Here is a 21,479-nt window from a genome sequence, read left to right as displayed (position 1 = left end):
AGAAAAAACCAACCCCCAAACAAAACTCCCAAGAAATTAAAAAGAAAAAACTCCCAAACTAATGAATTAGGTAAGATAATCAAACTCCTTGTGAACCCCAGCCAAAAATGTAGTCTAGTTTAAAGAAAAACAGGGTAAGGAGAAAGACAACTGGAGAAGAAATGACTGACAGCTAAACAGAGTTTAAGAGACAAACAAGAGTTTGGCTTAAAGCAGTGGGATGTATCCATCCCTAATCTATTTATCTAAAACAACTATCTTTGTTTGCTAACATCATTCATTTCTCAGTCAACTGATTTGTGTGTGTTTTGCTGCAAGGATACAGTGGTTATCTCAAATTATCTTCTAAATCCATTCCTTCATCTTTAAATTACATTCTCTATGGGGCAGATATTGGGAAGTATTGTGATGTTTTTATTTATTTTCCTGTACATTTTCCATACAATAAAGATAAGACACATATTAGTACTCACTTTAGCTCAGAACAGAGAGGCATAATTAACTGGTTTGGAATCATGATTTGAAAAATTGTGTAAGCTAGATAATTTTACTGAGGTATAATTTTTTTATATATATGTATGGGTGATCTCTAGATCATATAATGTTTTTCTTTCAGCTGCAAACAAAAAATAGATTTCAAGACTAAATTATTTCCTGAGGAACAGAGTGGATTGTCCCAGGTTCTTTCCCTTTCATCTTGCTCCCACACACTGTTTCCAGAGCCAGTGAGAGAGCAGAAAACATAAATCAACAACATCACTAGCAGGTTTTTATGCTCCCCACCCCATGGGGATGGCTTTGGCTTTTGTCTGGCCAAAAAAATGTTGCCTCAGCATTATTCTCTCCAGCTCTGTGGTCTGTCCTGTCCATACATTGCCCCTGTTCCTCCAAGTCTTCATGTGGAAAAAGAAACTGAAGCAGATGACTAAAATGGCCTGTTAGTCAAAGCCCTGCCACAGTCAGGCAGTCACAAACAACCCTGATCATATTTCATCCTACACAAGCACTGATGTTTTATGGTGATATTGGTTGAAAGGCAATCATCCTGCAGGACTTTCAGCAGGAAAATATGGAAGAAGAGTTGATTTCAAACTCATCCCTTCCTGCTTTGCCCAAAGACATGAAGAGCCCACAGCAGGCACAAAAAAAAGTATTTATGCTCAAGGTAGCAAATGAAGTCTGTTCTAAGAAATTCTCCTAGTGGCCTATCACCAAAAAAAAAAAAAAAAAAAAAAAAAAAAAAAAAAAGGAAATTTAAAAACATTCTAAATGTAAATGGATCCAGTCAAATCAATTACATACTCTACTCTCCTTTAGAAAAATTATAAACTTTTAGGTCACAAGCTTACCATGTATTGGGGAATATCATGGTAGTAACAAGTGTATTTTTTAAAACTACCATTATCTTCTAAGGTTTTTATCTCCTTATTCTCTTCTCTTTTTCTCCACTAATTAGATTTTTCATCGTATTTTGTTTCTTCACATATACCTTGCACACTGCTGATCTGGTACTTTCATCCTTCAAAACAACATTAAGCAAAAAAAGTTCAGCAAGGTTTTTAAAACTTTGTTTTAAAGTGTAAGAAATTAAAGGCAAAGAGTTTCCACGAGCTGTTGAAACCTGAGACAATGCATTGTTTTGCATTTCTAATGAAGCAATTAGTAGTTTTTGTTGTTTCCTTTCTTTTTAATCTAGGCAAATGTTTTTCACTGGAATTCTTAGCTAATAGAAAATCAAATATTTTACTGAGGAAACATCTTTTATAAATATATTAAAGTAATAACTTTCTTGGGCTTCTGCAGTTTTTGGCAGTCATTGCTTTTTAATACAAATAAATGGCAGTTATTGACAGTTGGAGCTGTTCCCTTTTTTTATCTTCCTCTCCTATTAGGTCATTTCTTGTTCTTAAGCATAGGAAATTACTGAATCTAAAAAGAAATAAACCCTCTCTGCCCTAAAATAGTGTTTTTCATTAGAGACAGCAGTAATTCTATAATAAATATACTAATAAGGAAGTTTAATACATTAAGAAATACTATAATGACTGAAAATGAAAGAGTAAGACTGTTTAAGAAAAGACTCCATCTGAAATGGAAAGCTCCTTGCAACTATGGTGTCAGCTCAGAGTCTTAAAAATTAATTAAGGAATGTAAAGAAAAAGAGTGAAAAAATTCACTAAAATGGTAACACTTCATCCTAAATCTGAACATTCAGGAGAGATAAGGATAGCTGAACTCTTACTCTTCAATCCCATGCAGAGAGTGAAAATACATCTCAGGTGAGAAATGGGTTCATGAAACAAACCTGATGATTTTGTTTTGTTCCCATTATTGCCATGAGACTTCAGCTTAGACTGATCTATTCAGAACAATTATCCAGTCAATGACATGTTAACCTAAAGCAGCACTGGGACACTTCATTAAAGTACCAAAATCAGATCATTTTGGTCTCCAACAACTTATTGTAAAACATGGAGTGAACATTTTTTCTTCCAAGTCTGGCTGTGTGTTAAAAACCTGACTAATGAGACCAGGGCACAAAACTTCAGCAGTAAAGTGCAGTGCTGCTGCATAAGTACAAACCCAGTCAGACTGCTCATTGCCAGCTCTTACAGTGAGCCAGTCCTGAATGCCAGCAGATTTTCTCATGCTTCTACAGGTACACTTACATCCTGCATGTTTCAAAAATAACAATTCCTGTGCCATGTCAGTAGCAGCCTTCCTCCTCAGATTTACATTGCACAGGAGGGAAATCAGAGCTGGATCTCTCCCTCACTGTGTGGAGACAGCGAATGAGAGCTCCTTATTCCCAGTTCAGGACTCAAATCCTGCAGTCCTGGCTTAAACAAATGCCTCTTACTCGTCCAAATCTCCTACCTGCATCTGAGGGACCACTTGTGAGAGTGACAGTCTGCAAAGTTTCAGCAGGAGAAAAACACCCACTCTACCTCAGGCTAAGAACACAGAGGCTGCTTTAGAGGTGGCAGCTACTCAAAAAGTATAACCCCCGACCTCTGCTGTTTGCAGAGCAGGGGGAGGATAAGCCAGCCCGTGAGTTTGTGAGCCATACTGCAAACGTTGCTCAAGTTACCTCCAAACACAACTTCTATACAACAAGCCTGGGTATACTGTGCTGGCTGCATAAGTAGGAAGTCTAACAATTATAGATGTTGCTAACACAAAAATCAGTTATTGTTTTACATATAAATCTTAAAATAAATTCTTTACCCTAAAGAGATAATTTTTTCAAACACCCCCCACAGAAAAGTCAGTATGGAGATCTGCTCTCAACAAAACTTCTTAGGAAAGGGAGATCCAGCATTCAGGCAGAAACCATCTTTACCTCTTTCTGCTCAGGGCATTTTTTTACTGCTCTCTTGAAACCTGAAACTCCTAATGACATGCTGTTGAAACGCTTAGGTTTCAACTTGGTGCTGTAGAATTGCTGAGAATAAGGTTTTTTGTTTGGCTTTGTTTTGTTTTGTTCTGTTGGTTCGTTGGTTATTTTTTTTTTTTTTTAACAAGTAAGTAAATTAATGAAAGAAAGCTTTAAAAATTCAGTACAGCAATATTTTGACCACTTATATGATTAATGTCCGGACCTGATTAAGGAAGCAGTTTACATTGAGAGTCACTGCATGGAAGCCCCATCACACTTTTTTCTGCCTTTTGAGCTGCCTGAATTCATTCCTTCTCAGTTCCACCTGTAAGAGCCCCTCTGTAGTTCTCAACCTCTCTTCTGCTCCTTTCCAATAAGGATACCAAAAGTATAAAACGATATTTAACTTGAAAAACGTGAAGGCAAGTAAATATTAAATGTGAGCACAGCAAGGAGATTTATAAAGTGGATAGCTGGCATTTATTTCAAATGAAGATCTGCAGCAGTCAGGAGCTGGAAAATAGAAAGGGTTTGTGACAGGCACTAGCCTGTTGCAAGGGTACAACAGCCCTTGTAATGAAGCTGCAATCACTCTTCTGATCTCCTGCCGCCTTGTTTCATCCTTTTCCTTCTTGAGGTACTGGCACTTCCAATCTGTTCTAATTCTCCTGATTCTAGGCTTTGATTTATACTGCTCTGGCTATTGTACATCCTGTCAGAGGAAGGAGGAGTTAAGCCCTCGAGGTGGAAAGAGAGGCAGCAGTGACATGAGGGTGAGTAAGAACAGAGAATAATACCAGCGATTAGACAATGCTGATGGATGACGTACGAGCCTGCCTTGCTCTGTAATTATACATAATATTTTTTCTTCAGCCTTGGCTGATGTGAACAAATACAATGTACCACCACCCTCCAACCCCCTGGGGAAAAAAAATAAAAGAAAAAGAAAGAAAGCTCCATGTAAAATTATAGTCCAATAATAAGAGCATGGTGCTGAACTCCGAGTCAGGACATCTGGGTTCTGGCCCCTTGGCATCAGCATGACACTAGACAGAACCCATTTATTCTTCCTGCTGCCTTTGTTTACTCTGATGCATTGAAATAGATTTCTAGAAGCTCTGCTTTGCTAACAAAGTGCAACAAATGAAGAACAGACTCTTTAGAAGTGACATCTCAAATAGAATTTATCTAGCTCTGCCACTTATGACGCTTGTCTGTTCTATTTACAGGTCCCTGGGGCCCTGTGAGTCTCCCATGCTCTTTTTGGCCATTGTTTTATGGCTCTGAGACATTTTTGAAACATAAGAATCTCCAAGGAGGCAGACATCATTGATGCCCCTATCCAAGAGTGGAGCAATCACAAGTTGACATATAATAAGTATTTTTAGATATATAATAATATAGTAATTATAATAAATTATATAGTAAATAAATAATACTATAATACAATAATATAGTAATTATTTATATTTCATTCTTTGAAAATCATGCACTTTGCTCAATAATCAGCAGCTTTTTATTAAGTGGAAGGATACTCTGAACTCTGTGATCCATGTAAAACCAGGCACATAAGGTCTGATACCACTAGTAATTCTAATCATACTTGAGGGTGATGTCTATTTCCACATGGTTGATCAATGCTTCTTAAAAATGCACTAAATTTCTCAGTACAGTAACTGTCTATAGGCTGCTGCCTAACAGTAAGAAAGTCACTGAGTAAAATACACTTTGAAAATATTTTCAAATGTGCTGCCCTGTATTTTCAGCATGTGTGAACAGATTTTATGTGTAAAACAGGAGATGCTAACAAATGTGGGTGAAAAGATCATGAAAGATTTTGAAGTCTTTGCTCAGATTGAATACTATTTCATTCCTTTTAGTATTTTGTGCCAGATCCAGGGACCATCACTCACAGTATGGAGCAGTTGATGTGACAAACATTTCTGGGGTGTTTGTTCAGTGGTGAAGTACTACCCAAAGTGAATAAAAGAGCAGTTGCCTTAGTCCTAAAATGAGCTGAAGAGACAGCAGGTAGTATAAAAAAAAAGGCAGTGCTAAAGCAGCAGGTGAGAAGACAGGAATCCCTTTGCTTGCTTTGCAAGTTTTTGCAAAGTTTTCAAGAAAAGAGATGATGGAGCAGCCAACGCTGAACTGAAGGAAACCATGAGACAGAAATTAACTCCCCAGGGAAGCCAAGTCTATCTTAGGATCACACATTTTCCCTTGGGACATACACAGCCAAACATGTTTGCACTTTTGGAGTGGACTGGACTCTGTGCCATGTCCAGGATGGAGGAGATGCAGCACAGTTTCTTCCTTGTGTGGAAGCAGTCCTGGTGTATGCAAGGAAAATGTGCCTGAAGGGAGTTTCTACTGATGCCTTTTCCTGGTCTTAAAATCAGGAGTCACACACGGTTAGAAGGGGAAAAGGGATTTTACCTTGGTATTTATTTTAAGGATCCTTAGGTGTACACGTCCAGGTCATATACATCGAGATGTACCCCACCGAGTCTATCTCTGTCTTCGTCTTCTGTCTCCACACCTCTCCCTCTCCCCCCAACATTGGGTATAACATTATAGGTTTTACTAATTAGCATATCTATCAAAGATTCCCCAATGAGAGGCTCAAGTGAGCCCCCCTCCCCAAGGAACCTTCCCCTGGATGGTTCTGTCTTGGTTTACAGAATGTGTTCTGGAGAGGACCTTGGGGTCTGGGGCACACTGATCTCTGGCTACGAAGCTTCTAAAATGTTTTGTCTCTTAGCTTAACAAACAAGTCCAAGAATGTAGGCAAAAAAGCACTAGGAATACAGAAGTTGTAAAAAGGTATAACAGGGGTATAAAGGAAAGGGCAAAAATCTTCATGGCATCACTACTACTAGCCACAGTGTAGACCTGCAGTTTCATATCTCTTTAAAAGCACTTGTCTTTAAAAAGACAAGTGCATGATGCAAATAATGCTAAACCATAACATATCAGTGTTATGTTCCCAGATATTGAACCAAAAGATCAGTCTGCAAGATGTGATCAAGAACAGGCTGAGGTATGGAGTCAGCCACCAGTGATTTGCAATAATTATCTGATGGGGGGAAAGGAACAATAAATACAGCCCCTGCTGAACAGCCCATGCTTTTGGTTTTGTTTTTTCTCCAAGATATTTCTGGTTTGGGATCTCTCCTTTCAGCTATGCTGCTCTTGAGCTCTTCTTAGAGCAAAAGGGAGCAGTTGTTGTCCAGCCTGTCTTGCCATCTAGAGCACCTTCAGCTTCTGCCTACAGGTGTCAGGTCATTAAATTAGAGGCAGGAAGCTGGTTCACATGTGTTAAGTGGAAAGTCACACACGGAAAGTACCAAGTTCTCAATACTGAATGTGAAAAGCTTTAAAGAATCTCTTGGCCTTGACATGATAATTGGAACTATTAATCAGACTGTGAAGCTTAGCCAGCACACTTGCAGATGTACAATTTAAAATATAGGGGGGAAATATCCAGTGGACAAATTAATGACAATTAACAGATTGTTCAGCATAGGTCATTTTATTTTCAATGATCTGAAAGCAAAAGAAAGCATCAGCTGTCTGATGAGACCAGTGACGAGACCCAGGACTGAGGGCATGTCTGTTCTCAGAAAAGCCCATCTTCACACAACCCTTTTTGAGGCTATTGGGAAGACAAAATTTTTCTCACGTCTTTCAGGTTAATGGCATTCAATAATTTACAGCCATTTTCCTCTATAGAAGCCTGCTAATTATGTCCCCATAATAACCATTTGTGTTGGCATTACACTCCAGCACACCAGCCTGATCAGATGGCTTTGCTTGCAAACAAATTCCATCACCATCACCCCAGAGGATGGCACAAGCTTATAATGACCCCATGAGCAAAGCTGAGTGGGGAGGGTGGCAGGCAGGATTATAAGGGAAGTGTGTGGTTTTGTCCCACATCTATTCATTACCTATAGCCTGACAACTTTTTGGGTCCTGCCCTCTCTTCCTTAGGCTGAGAAGGCAGAGATAAGAGCCAGACAACCCCACAGAAGTGACAGACTGCAAACTGTTCAAAACAGCAATGTGCTCCTGCACTGAAAGTGCAAAATCAAGAAAATCAGTAGCTCTACATGTGAATGGGGCTGGTTAGGTGATCACAGCACATTGACTCAAAGACTCAAACAGCAGATTAAGTCATTTGCTGACTCATTAGGCTGTGTCTTTGAAAAGAGTGATGAGAAGTGCATGGTGGAAGGGAGTATGGAGGGTGGAGGAATAAACAGGAAACTGAACAGGAGTTCTCTGTTTTCAGTCTGCTGGATGTAGACCAAAGAGAGGAAGTTTCCTCTCTCTTCTCCCAACCCAAAACAGAGAGCTGCTTTCCATATAATAATAAATCTTTAACTTTTTTTTATAAAAAGTTGCTCTCTTCAGTTAGATGTTTAATTAGAGTAATGATAGATTGCTAAAAGAATAAATAAATGTGGGACAGCTTTGGCAAAATCTATCCTTTTAAAAAACATCAAGGAAAGTATTTGATTTTCAGATTATTTCCCCAATTAATCCTTTCATTCCTCACTGGGTGGAAGATAGCATAATCATCTATGTGTAAATAGTGATAAGAGCAACTGCATGTACTCTGTTGTGGAGACTGTGGAGGTTTTTTTCAGAACTTCTTTTTTCTTTTGCCCTTGAGGCACTGTAGGTAGTCATTTCAGCAAGTAGCAAGAGAAAAAAAAAAAATAGGTATTGTACCAAATCCCAGGTACTCCTGAGTTGAGGGAGTGGTTCTGGTCCTGCACCATTCAGTGTGCAGGACTGCCCCTGTAGCTGGGATGTCATGTACATGATTTCCTATAGGAACACAAACAGCTATGTCATTGCTCTGTTAATTTGCCTGAGAATGCTTATCTAAGCAAAGATCAGCTCTCATTTTCCTCACTGTGCAGTTCCATTCGAGTTTAAGGGAGGTGGGAGATCAGACAAGGCGCAGTCCTTCTCCCTTATTCCCTGGGAGACGTACACAGCACTTTAAAGCAAAAACAGTGATGTTCTCACTTTGTAGCTAATCAATTCCACCACTAAAAAGGACTGACATCTTAGCAGCAGCAGCACTGAGGGCTAACTGGAAACACACCTTGGTTCCTACCAGAGCAAAGAAGTGCATCTGAGTTCTCTGTGAGGTGCTGTTTTCTTTTAGCACCTCTCCTCTTGCTTTCATGCCTGCCTCATAAACACCCAGCTTGTCAAGCCCTGGTATCAGAGAAAACGTGCTGCCAGCTGACAAGGCCTGGATTAGGCTCCTTCTGAGGCTGCACTTTAAGCACCCAGAGTGGTTCACTGCAGAGCAGCAAGAGGTCTGGCACTAGCACACGTACTAATCCTCTCACATCACGGCAGGGAAACATGGGCTGAGCAGGAGACAGCAGTCTTCAAAATCCCTGTGTCTGTACTCACTCGATGATCCTGTGGGCCCTTTTAGTGTCCAGGATGCAGTGAAATCAGGATGGGCTGTGCACAGCCTGAATGTCCCCCAAACCTCACCTGTGGCTGACCATTCCAGCTAAGAGGAGTGGGTTAAAGTAGAGTGGGGGAGAGAATTGGCATGATGACCACAGAAATCTTCTAGGTGGCCTATACAATAACTAATTATTACACAAGAAAAGGCAACAACCACTCTTTAATGCTGCAGTGCAGGAACTGGCTTTATGGCAGAGAAGAGCAGGTTGAAGAGATGAGGGTTTTTGTCAGCACGACAAATATATGTTGGTGTGATCCCTAACACAGAGGTATTAGTAGACTTTCAAAATAAGCAAATGATTCCTCTTTATCATCTCTTCCCTGCCTATGTGTTCAGCTGCAAAAAATTTCTTCCTTCCTGGTTGTTGTGCTTTTAATTTTGTTCCTTTGTTTAAGAAGCAATAATGTGCAATGAATAAAATCTTGATCTGGAGCTATTCTTGTGAAATAAACAAATTATTAAAGAAAACAAAAAGTGAGAGCTCTCCTGGGCTTTTCTCCTTGTTTTTTTTTTTTTTTTGTTGTACTGCATTAACACCACTGCCAGAGGTTTAGGAAATAGGTTTAACCACAGCTTCCTCATGCCTTGAAGGAAAGGGATGAAGACCTTTTTGTTTGCTCCATCTACTCAAACTGGAATAAAAGTTAAATTGAGAGCTTTTCACCTGCTAAGAGATGTGCAATCAGGAGTGGCTGAGCCTCCCAGCTGACTCAACCAGAACATAGCATCCAAAGCGTATCAGAAAATGCAGAGGATGCATTTCTCCTCTGCTGCTGTGCTGTAGGCATTTGTTGTGTTGTCATCCTTAGCACAAAATCAAGGCATTCTCAGCTGGTCCTGTCTACTGACCTGCACTGAGGAAACTTGATGTTTCAACTCTTAAATTGTGGAGAAAAGAAAGGTGTAAGGAGGGCAAGGGGTTCATTCTCATTCAAGTCATAGCATCATAGAATATGCTGATCACCAGAAGAAAGATCCCCTTTGAGAGAGAACGACCAGCCTGCTTGTGCCCCAGGAAAAGGCGATTCCGTCTACAGTGGGATTGAGTCTTTAGAAACTGCACCTTTTGTCTACAGCAGCCAGATCCAATGATTCCCCCTGAAGAGCAGCACTTTTGACTTCTAGGCTGCCACTATGTCACCTTGTCACACCTTCCCAAACTGGGTAAATACTGCTGTGGCTGGTTTGGGTGGCTAAGTGCTTTCTCTCTGCAGCTTTGCACCTGCCGTTCCCTCAGGGCTCTGAGCCCTCCCACCCAGTCTGTTGGGACCATGTTTTCAGAGTCCCTGGACAGTGTTTTCCCCTCACTCTTCCCAATCTTATTCTCATGCTGATAACCTCAGAACCTTGCACCTGCACCTCCCAATAGCCTTTCTGTGCTGGGTTCTCATGGGCAGCAGTTGCCACCTGGGAGATAACAAGATTTCTTTTCCCCCTCCTTTCACTGTATTTTAGTTATAGCCTTCAGTTTATGCAAGGGACACAATAATGCTCTTGTATGCACAAGAAACTGGTCATGCAGCCCCTGCCCTGAGCAGTGCATGCTCCAGTCAACACCAACAGCAAGCAATAACAGCCAGGAGAGGTCTGGAAATTCTGGCTGTTTCTCTTCCCAGCTGAGTGGCACAATGAGAACTTCCCCTTTCTCTTTTGTCTCTCCTCTGTTTTTATGTTTTTCCAAAGTTTTCACAGTTAGAGACAATGTTTGTTGCTGGTAGTGGAAGAATGAGAAGAAATGCCAGAGATGTGACCACATTTTACCTTTCTCAACTCACTGTTCCACTCTAAAGAGAACACCTATAACGGGCACGAAAAGGCCTTAAACTGAAAGAGAATTTAGTCTGCAAGGTTAGGATCTTATATTGTAGTTATAGACAGTGGGGCAGGAAGCACACTCTGAGGATGGCATCGAGATCAGCCTGGAAACAAGGTGTATTTTAAAATTCTCCAACTGCTACAATGAACAAATAAAACAAAGAATCTTTGAATTTATTTGTAGGAGGTCTTCTGGTGGGATTAAGGGTTAATTAAACAACTTTCCAAAGTATCTTGTAGTAGTTTTAGTAAGAACTTGGCCAAGAAGGACAATTTCTGGTGAGCAGAGAAAGTGAAGCAGGCTGAGCATTGTCCAAAGAAGACAGCTCACCTGATGACTCTGAGTGGGGCTCTGAGTGCAAAAGCAACTCTCTCTAAACCCATATTCCCACTGTTCTCTCTCAGAAGTGTGTGGCAGCAGTGAGCAAGCAAAAGGAACAGGCATACAGTGACACCACCCCAGCATAAATTGGGATACCATCCCATGGATGGCTGCCTGTGCCAGCAACACCCGGGATCAATGGAAAGGCTCTTACTCTCCAAAGACCCATGTTATTAGGTAATTTGCACATGGAATAAAACCAACTGAATGTTTGAAAGATAATATATCATTAATTTCTTTCTATGGATGCCCAGATTTAGGTAAAATTAAGGGTAAGTTCAGTGCTGTTCCAGAAAAGCTGCCAAATGCTTTAAAATCTAAACAGGAAGAACAGACAAAGCTTGTGAGAATGAAAATGTTATTTTATACTATTTCCCTGTTAGAAGCTGAGATACAGGAGGTTGCTGAGTTTGTCCAAGGCCATGTGGTGAAACCAGGAATTCAGCACTTGTCACTACTTTCTGAAAGCAGTAACAAGAAAATTACTCCTCATCTTTTTAGCTATGTGTCATTTCCACACCCCACTTTGATTTTTAAGAGGAATTAAAGACAATAATGTGGAATATTAATTGTCAGATTTGCCATTCAGAAAGGATGGCAGTGATTGACTTATCTGGGTTTTTTTTTAAACCAGATTTTTTGCATTCCCCCGTGCTTCAAAGTAGGAGATACATAGTCTCACTCTTTGGTAAAGAAAGGGAGAGAGTTACAGGTTTTCTTCAGACAAAACATGGTTTTGTTATTCTTTCTTTCTTCTTTCCTTGCTTTTTTCTAATTGTAGACTTTTGCATTTTTTTCTCTTTACTGAAGCACATAGCAAAATAACTAATAACAGTAGGATATTCCTTGCAGGAAACCGTTTCTGATGTCAAAACCTTTCAGTAAAAATCCCTACATTTACTCCCAGTGGATCAGATTGTGAAAATGACTAGCAGACATCAAACAGACATTTTTTATGAGAATTTAACAGTGAGCCCTTCATGTATTCTTTCCTTCTAGTGGCAGTTAAGTGTGCTGGCTATCACAAATGTCAAAAGCAGAAGGGTAACTTATTTTACCTTCCTTCTCCCCTGCTTTTCCTCATAGTTAAGAGCCTTCTATGTTTGGCTAAAGGAAGAAACTTTACAACCAAGACTCCCCATTTAAATTCTCCCTGCTAGGGCTCAAGGTCACAATAAGAAGGCATGACATTGCCAGGTTAAATATAGCACTTTCTTTGGTGATGGCCTCTCCTTTCATGTCACTCGTGCTCTGACAGCTTTCATCAGCTGAAAATACACTGCTAAAAAAGTGAAATTAGTGTGGGTGAAAGATGCCAGTAATGGATCAGGGGATCAGTTTGAGCTTAGCCTAAGCATGGCAAAGCAACAGTAGAGAAAACATCTCTCTTTTACTTCTCACCAAGATCTGGAGCAGTTGCAGCTTCAGTACTTGTTTGTTTGAGGGATCCCAAATATTTTATCTTATCCTCCTTTTCTGAACAGAAGCTTTCCCAGTAAGCAACTCCTAAAGGCTCAATTTTCCAGCACTCCAGTGCAAAGAAAAACCCTGTGGATGGAGTCTGCTCCTTTCTTGCATTTGGCAGCACCACAGCTGAACCTCATTATCTGACAATCTGTGGGAAGTGAATCCCTACAACACTGTCATGGGACCAGGAAGAATTATTGTCCCTGCCTCAGGATGCCAAGCCAAAACCTACCCAAGGTAACAAGAGTTGATCTCTGACCTCAGCAGACTTTGTGTCAGGCCATAGGACTGTGTCAAAAATCAGGCAGCAGTTTGGTGGCATGGTCAGGAGCTTATCTGTGATCAACTTGGTCTCAGTCCAGTGTGCTAAGTGAAAAAATATCCTTCTCTAATTAAACCCTGATGCTTGCACAAAGCACTAGCACCCTTGCTCCAGGAAATGTCTGGGATATTCAATGGATTATTATGGAGAGAGATCAAAGAGGTACCCAAGTCTAATAGAAGGGTGAGTTCACCCACCTACATGTTGGTAGGTCAACTGGTACAAACAGATTAAAAACCCCAGCAATTCCTAAGTGATTTCTAGAATAAGTGGAGAACATAAGAGTAGGTGGTCTTAACTAAATAGCTGAAGATGTGGTACAGTCAAAGCACTGGAAAGTAATAAACTTATTACTACATTAAGAGCATGACGCTAAAACTAATTAAAATTAGTGAACTGCTTAAAAAGCACTGAAGGCAGGAATAAAATAAATTCAAAACTAAAAAACTGAAAGAATGAAAGAGAAAGAAAGTAAAATCCATGGATTCAAAACAACAGGTATTTCAACAGACAGTTTCTGGTTTAGTGAAGTCATGCAGAAAGAAAACTGGAAAGCAAGATAGGAAAAAAGTTATTGTGAAATGTGAAAGTCCAAGAGGTTGTTTGAGCCAAGCAACCAGCTTTGAGGAAAAGACTCTTCATCTCTGGTGAAGCCCATGGCTAAGGGAGGAAATTAAAATAAAACACAAACAAAATGTCAGTCGTAAACAAAGAGGGCCAAGGGTGCACAAACTGACAAGAGCTTGTGGGGGTGTGCAGAGGGGGGAACTGCGGGACATTTCTGACAGGTCTTGAATTCACCCTGTTGAGGAGGGAACCAATGGGATCTGCTGCACATCAAGGGACTATTTGGAATAATTAGTGAGGAAAAGGAGTTTACAGAGGTTCTGAATTATTTTTTTTTGTTAAATCTTCTCTGCAAACGATGCTGTGCTAATATCCATGTTAGACCTATTTTTTTTTTCAAGACAAGAAAGCACATGAGCTGTCGGAACGCGAACCACTGAAAGGGGAAACATTGGAACAAACTGATAAACTAAACAGCAGCCTATCACAAGGACCTCATGGTTATATATGCAAGGGTTTGGAAGGCATTTGAAATTGAAGTGGCTGTGCTGATAGCAAAAATACGCAAGTTGTCGCTGAAGTCAGATACGCTACAGAAGGACAGGAGGGCAGCAACAAGCATACCTATCTTTAGGACAGGCACAGGATTAATCTTAGGTATTATATACTGAAAAGCCTTGTTTCACTTCCACCTTAATTGATTGAGACTAACAAAAACTAGATTTACGTATAGGAGAGGATAAAAGAATCCTAGCTTTTGTTAAAAAAATGTTGTCTGATATATATGCTTTGAAGCATCAAGTTAAAAGACCAAGAAAAACCACCTGACAAGTTTACACATACAGGTTTTTGTACATTGTTTTAAATTCTTTGACAAATTTAAATTGTTGTAGAATAGGTGGATTATTGTTACAAGCTGGAAGCTAGTTAAGAAAGAGAAAACAAACTACATACGAATGATCCTTTTTCACTATAAAAGATTAACAGTGGGGTTGGCCAAGAACTTAGAACTTCTTTCCTGAAATTACTGCTCTTAGAAAAAGGGAATAAGGGTTGAAATATTCCATAGTACGTTAATTAAGTTGAGTGAACCTAAAATTTGGACCTCTAATGGAAATTCACGTTGGCTGATGCAGAACAATCACAGGTGAAGTGAAATATTTGGAAGCCTTTCTGGGTTCTAAGCCAGCTGTGGCTGCTCAATTACAGTGAACTACCCAATTCTGCTCTATTACAGCGGTCAGCAGTGGTCAGCAAAAAAAAGCCCAAATCAAACAGACAAAACAAAACTTCAATTAGCATGGGAGGAGTAAGAGGTGTTAAAATGGAAATTATTTTATTGTTTGTTTCTTCTCTCACGGTTGAGTAAATGAATGACACACAATGAAGTGGCTGTTCCAGTCGGTCTTTTTGTGTTGTGTAACAGAGAGGTACCAGTAACACTGAAAGACAACTAATTTAAATAGACCAAAAGTTATCTGGAATATGATTTTCCAAAGAAAATATTTAATTAACCTATGAAATTCACTGATATATGCTATCACTACGGTACTGACCCTACTGGGAGGCAGAACTGGATTAGTTGCTTATCTGGCCAGTGGCTACATCTGCAGCTTGTCTAAAATCGCTAAAATTTGGTGAGGGAGGTGAGGAGGTTTTTTTGTCATTTGGAAAAGATCTCTGGGTAGTGAGCAAACCCAACCTGATAAAAACATTTTACCTGAGGGCAGTGCAGATATCTAGGGCACCCTATTCCTATCTATTCCCTACACCTGCCTTTTTGGTAACCTACGTCGATAGAAACACTGCAGGACGAGACAAAACACCTGTCTGATCCAATACTGTAATCATTATGTTCTAATGCTCTTTAAGTGGATGACTGATGCCTTTTTGAATAGGAAAATAATGAGCAATGAGAACAAATAACACAAATTCTGTTAATTATTCATGCTAACATTCATGAAACTTTTGAAATATGTGAATATTTTCATGAATAAATCAGTGGTCGCTGGCTTCATTTAACGACTTCAGAAATAATAGTGGAATAAGCTTGTTGCCATTACTCATGGACAAAGTTACGGCTAATTTTCAATATATGACTGCTTTGCTTTCTAATTGACTGAACATGAGAAAGATGAGTCTAAAATAGGCATCAGTAATTCATTGCAAAGCTGAGAGAACATTTCTCAGGAATCTATGAAAATGCTATGGGCTATATCAGAAAACTAATTTTTCCCCATGTACATTTTTTGCTGATTTTTGTCTCTCACATGGTGGAATAGATTACAAAAGAGAAGGATCTAATCTTTAGTGTTTGCAGATCATCCAATCTGCACAGAAATAAAGAGATCTTTATATATTCAGGCTACCTGAAAATCCTGAGCCAGAGAAATCACTAAGCAAGAGAATTCTTTTAAATTACTAGGTTTATTTTATCACCTTGGTTTCCAACACTAATTTTGACAATGATTCAGAAGAAAGATCTATGGAGATATTTTTGTCTTATTACATCTCTCTCAAAAGAAAAGCCAAAAACCCCAAACAAAACCAAACACCGACCAAAAAAAAAAAAAAAAAAAAACAACACAAGCAACCAAAAAACTATGAAAACCCCCACCACATACCCACAGTTTACCCAAAGCTTTTCTAAGAGCTTGAGGGAAACCCTGGGAAATGCTGATTTACAGAATTTCTGGCCTATTTATGTTGTGGCTGCTCACAGAGATCTTTATTGCCGTCACTGCGAGAGGTGCCCCGTGCTATTCCCAATGCCCATTATCACATTGCATTTCCCTTTCAGCAGAGTCTGATGAAACAGAGCTGCTCCATGAACAGTTGTCAAAACACTGCCATATTCTAATTACAACACTTACTATGTTTCTGTGAAAGTCAAATTCTGAGCTCAATTGCTCCAGAATAAACCAGACGCAATTAAAATCACTGGAGGCACCCCTGATTTGAAGGAATGTAATTAAGATCAGAGCTTATCTAGCCCATGGAGTCTAAAGAAATACTGGAATGATGGGAATCAGAGAATCATCTTGTCAAACAGAAAACATGCAGAAGACTCTGAGCAAAGCAGCTGGCCCTAAATGTGGTCTGTTTCATTTTATCCATATCATAGTCTTAAAAATGAATACATGAAGCACGTGGACTACTGAAATCCCATTGCATATCTTTGTGGCATTGGCAAGCATTCTTTAGGTAGTGCTTGGTGGAAATGAGATGAAACTCACTCTACCCTGTCCTATCCTCTTGGGAATTCAAATTACGTTATATGAGGGATATTCTCTTGAAGACCTGCTGATATAGAACCCTTTCTATGGGGAATAGATGATGTTAGACATAGGTAGCAATATAGCTTTAAAGGTAGGACAGGCAGGCCAAAACGACAGGCAGCTCCACAGCCTAAAGCATTTTTACACAGAAGCAAGCTCAGGGTGCATGGGAAAAGGAGGCAGCCCTTTAATGCAACTCCAGGAGTGGTCTCAACTTTTAATTCTGCCCACTTCAATCAGAGAAGTGTAGGAAGGCGGTGGGATAAGTCAGCAAGGGATCCCTCCTCGATTTAATATGGAGAGCTAGGGAATGCAATCTGCTAGGCACAGGTGTTTGGCAGTCAGCTGGTGGGATGAGGACAAGCAAGTAGGGAACTGTATCTTTTTGGGCAGCTCTGACACAGGAAAAGCTGTGGAGACCCTGTCAAAACGGAAAGCTACCTTTGCCAAAATAGAGGAACTGGAAAAGATGGGTAGGAGGTGTGCGTGGAGTCTCGTTTAGCTACAGGAGTTCTCAGTGCTAGGTTCTTTCTGCAGCCTGGTTCTTAGAGATGGGAATCTCTAAGATGGGCTTAACAGGGCTTGAAGTGCCACCACACAATTTAATGCTACCATACATTAAATACCAGCATACAGTTTAAGCTTTTTAAGATTTAAGGCTACAAGTATTTGTGAAAAAGTTATCCCTGTCATTCATATGAGCTGGATCTAAGCCCCTTCAGCTTTCCTTAGCCTGATTACTGTTGCCTATCCCATCCACCCACCTAAACATCTGGTAGAAGGTCAGGGCAGCAGTTTCACAAGTGAGTACTCCTCTTCTGTGCCTTCAAATCTCTCAGAGTTAGCTGAGAGCTGCTTCAAGCTGCGAAGCTCAAAGACAGAGAGATACAAAATTTCTGAATAAATGGCCAGACATAGTCTGGGCCTCCCAGCTCCAATTTCTTCCCACTTACTACTCCACAGTTTAACCCACCCAAGCCATAATCTCCTAGTGACCAAACCAGGATCAGCTGAATCAGCTGAACACCACCTGCCTTTTTTTTCAGCTTGGGATTTAGAAGAGGAAAGATCTGACTGGAAACAGACACTGGGAAGAATGTCCTTTTCTCACACCACTCTCTTCTCCCCCTCTGCTGCAGTTTGCTATGGAGCCTCACATTCCTTGTGCCCGGGGATGCTTTTCCTCGCCTGCCGCTGGCACTAGAGGGCGCGGGGATCTGGGCTTCGGGCTGGAAATCCAACTCTCCGCGGCTTCCGACTTTGCCTTAAACCGAACTCAACTTTCAAAGAGGTCTTGATTTCACAGAAAGGGAATTGGCTTCATTACTACTGGCTTGTCTCAGTTCCCCATGCTGCATTGCTATGGAAACAGGACCGGAAAATACGTCTTTTGCATGTAGGTCATGATAGTACTGGAGAAGGGATAGCTGGGTGAATGGGTGAGTGGGTTACAGGAGTGAAGTGGGACAGAGTAACCGCCTGGGATTATATTAACAACTGTGAGGGGTTTCATAGAAGTCCTCGAAAGATTATTGAATGAGGCACCCAATGGGCTCAAAGAGCCAAGCATTTTGAGTAGCTGAGAACCATGACACACACACACACAGGGATTCAGCCCAGAAGTGACAACCTAAGTGACAGTGGGCACTGGGCTGAACACTTAGGAGGAAAAAAAAAAAAAAAAAAAAAAAAAAAAAAGTAGTTTTGTTCATAGATTCTCTTTTAAACTGATGGTCTCAGTTTCCCCCTTTCTATGTCTCGGTCTCCATCCTGGATGATGACAGAGCACTGTCCTGTCTCTTCCATCTCCTCGGGTCATTCTTGATCACACATGGTCCAGATCTCCCTGAGCTCTGCCCAGATGCTGAGTTACAACCATTCAGGTAGAGGACACTACTTGAAATCTTGGGTTTGGATGGGAGAAAAGCATGACCTTTCCTTTTTTATAATTTTGCCTTCCATCCAAAACAAGTTGGGGGCATCCTAGACCCCCCCCTCCCCATGTACTGGGTCTCATTCCCAAGTGGACTGCAACGCAGAAATCACAGAGTGCTGAGGGAAGGAACAGAGAGGGCAGCTCAGTGGGGCACATGCTCAACAGACCAGCGAGATTACTGCACTTCTCACTCTCCTGGTGCAAAAGCAAACAGTCCTGGGGTCCTGCAGAAGGGAAGTTCAACCAAACTTATACTCAATGAGATCCTAGAGGAAAGAGGAAGTGTATTCCCTGTAGCTTAGAGGGGTTTATAGATGAGTCACCGAGAGCGGCTGGTGTCATAAACCACATAATCAAAGCTGGTGTGTATTCAGACAGGGGCTGTGATTGCAAGTGATGCAATACCATAACGGCAGACAGCATGCATACTTCTGCTCTCCTGTATCAACCTTCCTTATTGCTTCTTATAGTTTGTGGATTTGGTATTTCCCCCAAATAGCTGCAAGAGCAGGCTGTCAAGCAGAGGTTAGACCTTCTTTTTTTTTGTCCTTGTTTTTTTCCTTCTGCAAAGAGAATATCTTCCTTAAGGGACAAGGACAAGTCAGCGTGTGCAAACACACTGGTTGATACATAAAAATGGGAATAGATGTCATTTTGGCTAGATTTGCAGCAAGAATTTCCAGTTGGAAATAAAGCCATCTCCTTGCCCTAAAAGGAAGTTTAGCAGATGAAAATAGTAGGAATAAACAATCCTACAGGGGTGGAAAGAAGCGTTGCTTGTCCTTCACCCAGCAAAGGGGTAAGGACTCACCCACGGGCCAGTGGGGATGAGTTTTAAGCCCTGGCAGCCCCCCTGGGAGCTGGCAGCGGGCACAGCCATCCTCCAGGAGCACCTGGCATCAGGGCCCTGCGGCTCAGCCGCCTTGCAGGGGGCCGAGCAGAGGAGCTCCCAGCCTGCCTTTCCCCATCATCCTGCTGCTGGGGCAGCCGCCAAGCATGGCACGGGGCACAGAGTGGTGGGAAGGCGCAAAGCCAGGAGAGTGCCCTGCCTGTAGGGATGGCCAGAATCGGCTTTTGCCCGAGAGGAAGCAGAAAGCACTTTGTCCCTTCAGAGCCCTCGATACGGCCTTACTGTGGGGCTGCACCAGGACCTCGATGCCCCTGGGCTGTTTCTGGGACGCAATTTTCCTCCCACAGCTTGATCTGAGCTCCCTCTCAAAGTATCAGCTCGCTCTTTCCGGCCACAAGCACCCCGGGGCGGCGGCGCAGGCGAAAGGAAAGGGAGCTCGGAGGCACGGCCGGGAGCGACACAGCCCTGCCGGGTCTCAGCCGGAGCGGGGCCGAGGAGCGAGCCGGACCCTGCCGTGGAGCATCCTCTCCCGCAGCACGCTGCTTCCTGCTCCGGGGAGCGAACCCCAGGAGCAAAGATCCGGGGAAGAGGGGCCGGAAATGAGCCGGGGAAACCCCAGACCCTTCCCACCTCCAGCGGCGCCTCCAGCCGGCGCTCCCCTCCCCGAGGCAGGACATGGGAGCTGAGGCAGCGGGAGCTGCTCCCGGGCAGAGGAGGGATTCTGAGGGCGACAGACCGCGCCGGCACAGCGGCAGCCCCCTCCCCTGATACCCCAAATCGCTCCTGCTCCCGGCAGGGCAGGGATCCCGCCCGCCCCGTCCTTGCCCGCCCGCCCGCCAGCGAGCGCGCACCGCGGGCAGGCTCCGCTCCCCGGGGCCGGCTCCGCTCCCCGCTCCCGGTGACATTTTGCAGGAGTCGTCGACAAACATGTCACAGCGGGATTTGGGAAGGGTAGCCTGGCAGATGAACCTGTGTCGGAATGTAACATTTATAATAAAATCCCTTGTGTATAGCGCTTGAAGAATGTGAGGATTTCTCTAAATCAGGCTACTGTATCTCTCCTTCCCCGCTATACCATGCTAGGCTGGGTTCTGGGATTAATATCGCAACTGAAACTCGACAGAGAAGGGCTCAGTGCTGGGAGCAATCGCTTTGCCTCATCTCCTCTCGCTGTCTTTCACCGGTGGCCCGCACAGCTGTGACCCATTCAGCAAAAGTTTCCCTGTGGTTTGCTCTGCTTCTTCTACCAGGAAGCAAAAGCTCGTTTCTTAGACATTATTTCCTTGGCGGGAGCTTTCCTATGACAGCAGCGGATGAAATCCTAGGTGCGGCGAAGAAGGGGCGGAGAGGGTAGAGGACGCGAAAGAAAAGCCAAGAGGAAAAAAAAAAATAGATGGAAAGAAAAAGGAAAAAGAGACAGAGAGGAAACGTCAGTAAAAACCAAAGCTTTCCTACCTGTGATCCAATTAGCAGAAGTTGCATCTCATCCCGCTGCAAGCGGCTCGCTGGAGCGGTGGCGCGGAGCGGCCGCGGCTGTGGCGGCAGAGGCATGCGGGCTGCGCGCCGTCAGCTCCCGCAGCCAGCGGCTTTATCTTCCTCTTCCATATCTTCCACGAAGAGGGAGGGGGGTTGGGCTGGGGGAAATACAGATCACTTGGTACCGTGATAACGGGGGAAAAGAATAACAGGTCGGGAGCTTTAAACAAGAGGTGGTATTGTCCGGGCTGATGGAGTTTTTGTCTCTCGCTCCCTCTCGCCCTCCCACACCCACAAGCACACACATATACACGCACACCCTCGGTGGCTCTAACCCTCGGGAGTCTCTGCTCTAGTTCAGCCAAGATGAGCTTTTTAAAAAAATAAATAAATAAAATTGAGAGCAATAGTGCTATCAAACCTGGCTCAAAGGTTTAGACAAAACTGGAGTAATTAAAAACAGGTGAAGCCGGGACTCGTGAATGAGCCGGTAATAATTCA

The 21,479-nt window shown here is 42.3% G+C and overlaps 1 protein-coding gene across 1 annotated transcript in view; it reads right to left on the bottom strand.

Moving 5' to 3' along the window:
• Positions 1-21,363, bottom strand: part of CHRM2 (cholinergic receptor muscarinic 2) — an 86,972-nt gene extending 65,609 nt beyond the window's left edge. The window contains exon 1 of the mRNA XM_069003133.1: positions 20,958-21,363. The gene's annotated coding sequence lies outside the window, so the exon portion shown is untranslated. The remainder of the gene's footprint in view (positions 1-20,957) is intronic.
• Positions 21,364-21,479: the final 116 nt, after the last annotated feature.

Source organism: Aphelocoma coerulescens, chromosome 1A, assembly GCF_041296385.1.
Source record: "Aphelocoma coerulescens isolate FSJ_1873_10779 chromosome 1A, UR_Acoe_1.0, whole genome shotgun sequence".
NCBI lineage: Eukaryota > Metazoa > Chordata > Aves > Passeriformes > Corvidae > Aphelocoma > Aphelocoma coerulescens.
Note: the sequence above shows the minus strand (reverse complement) of the source record. Positions and strands in the feature narration are given on the sequence as shown.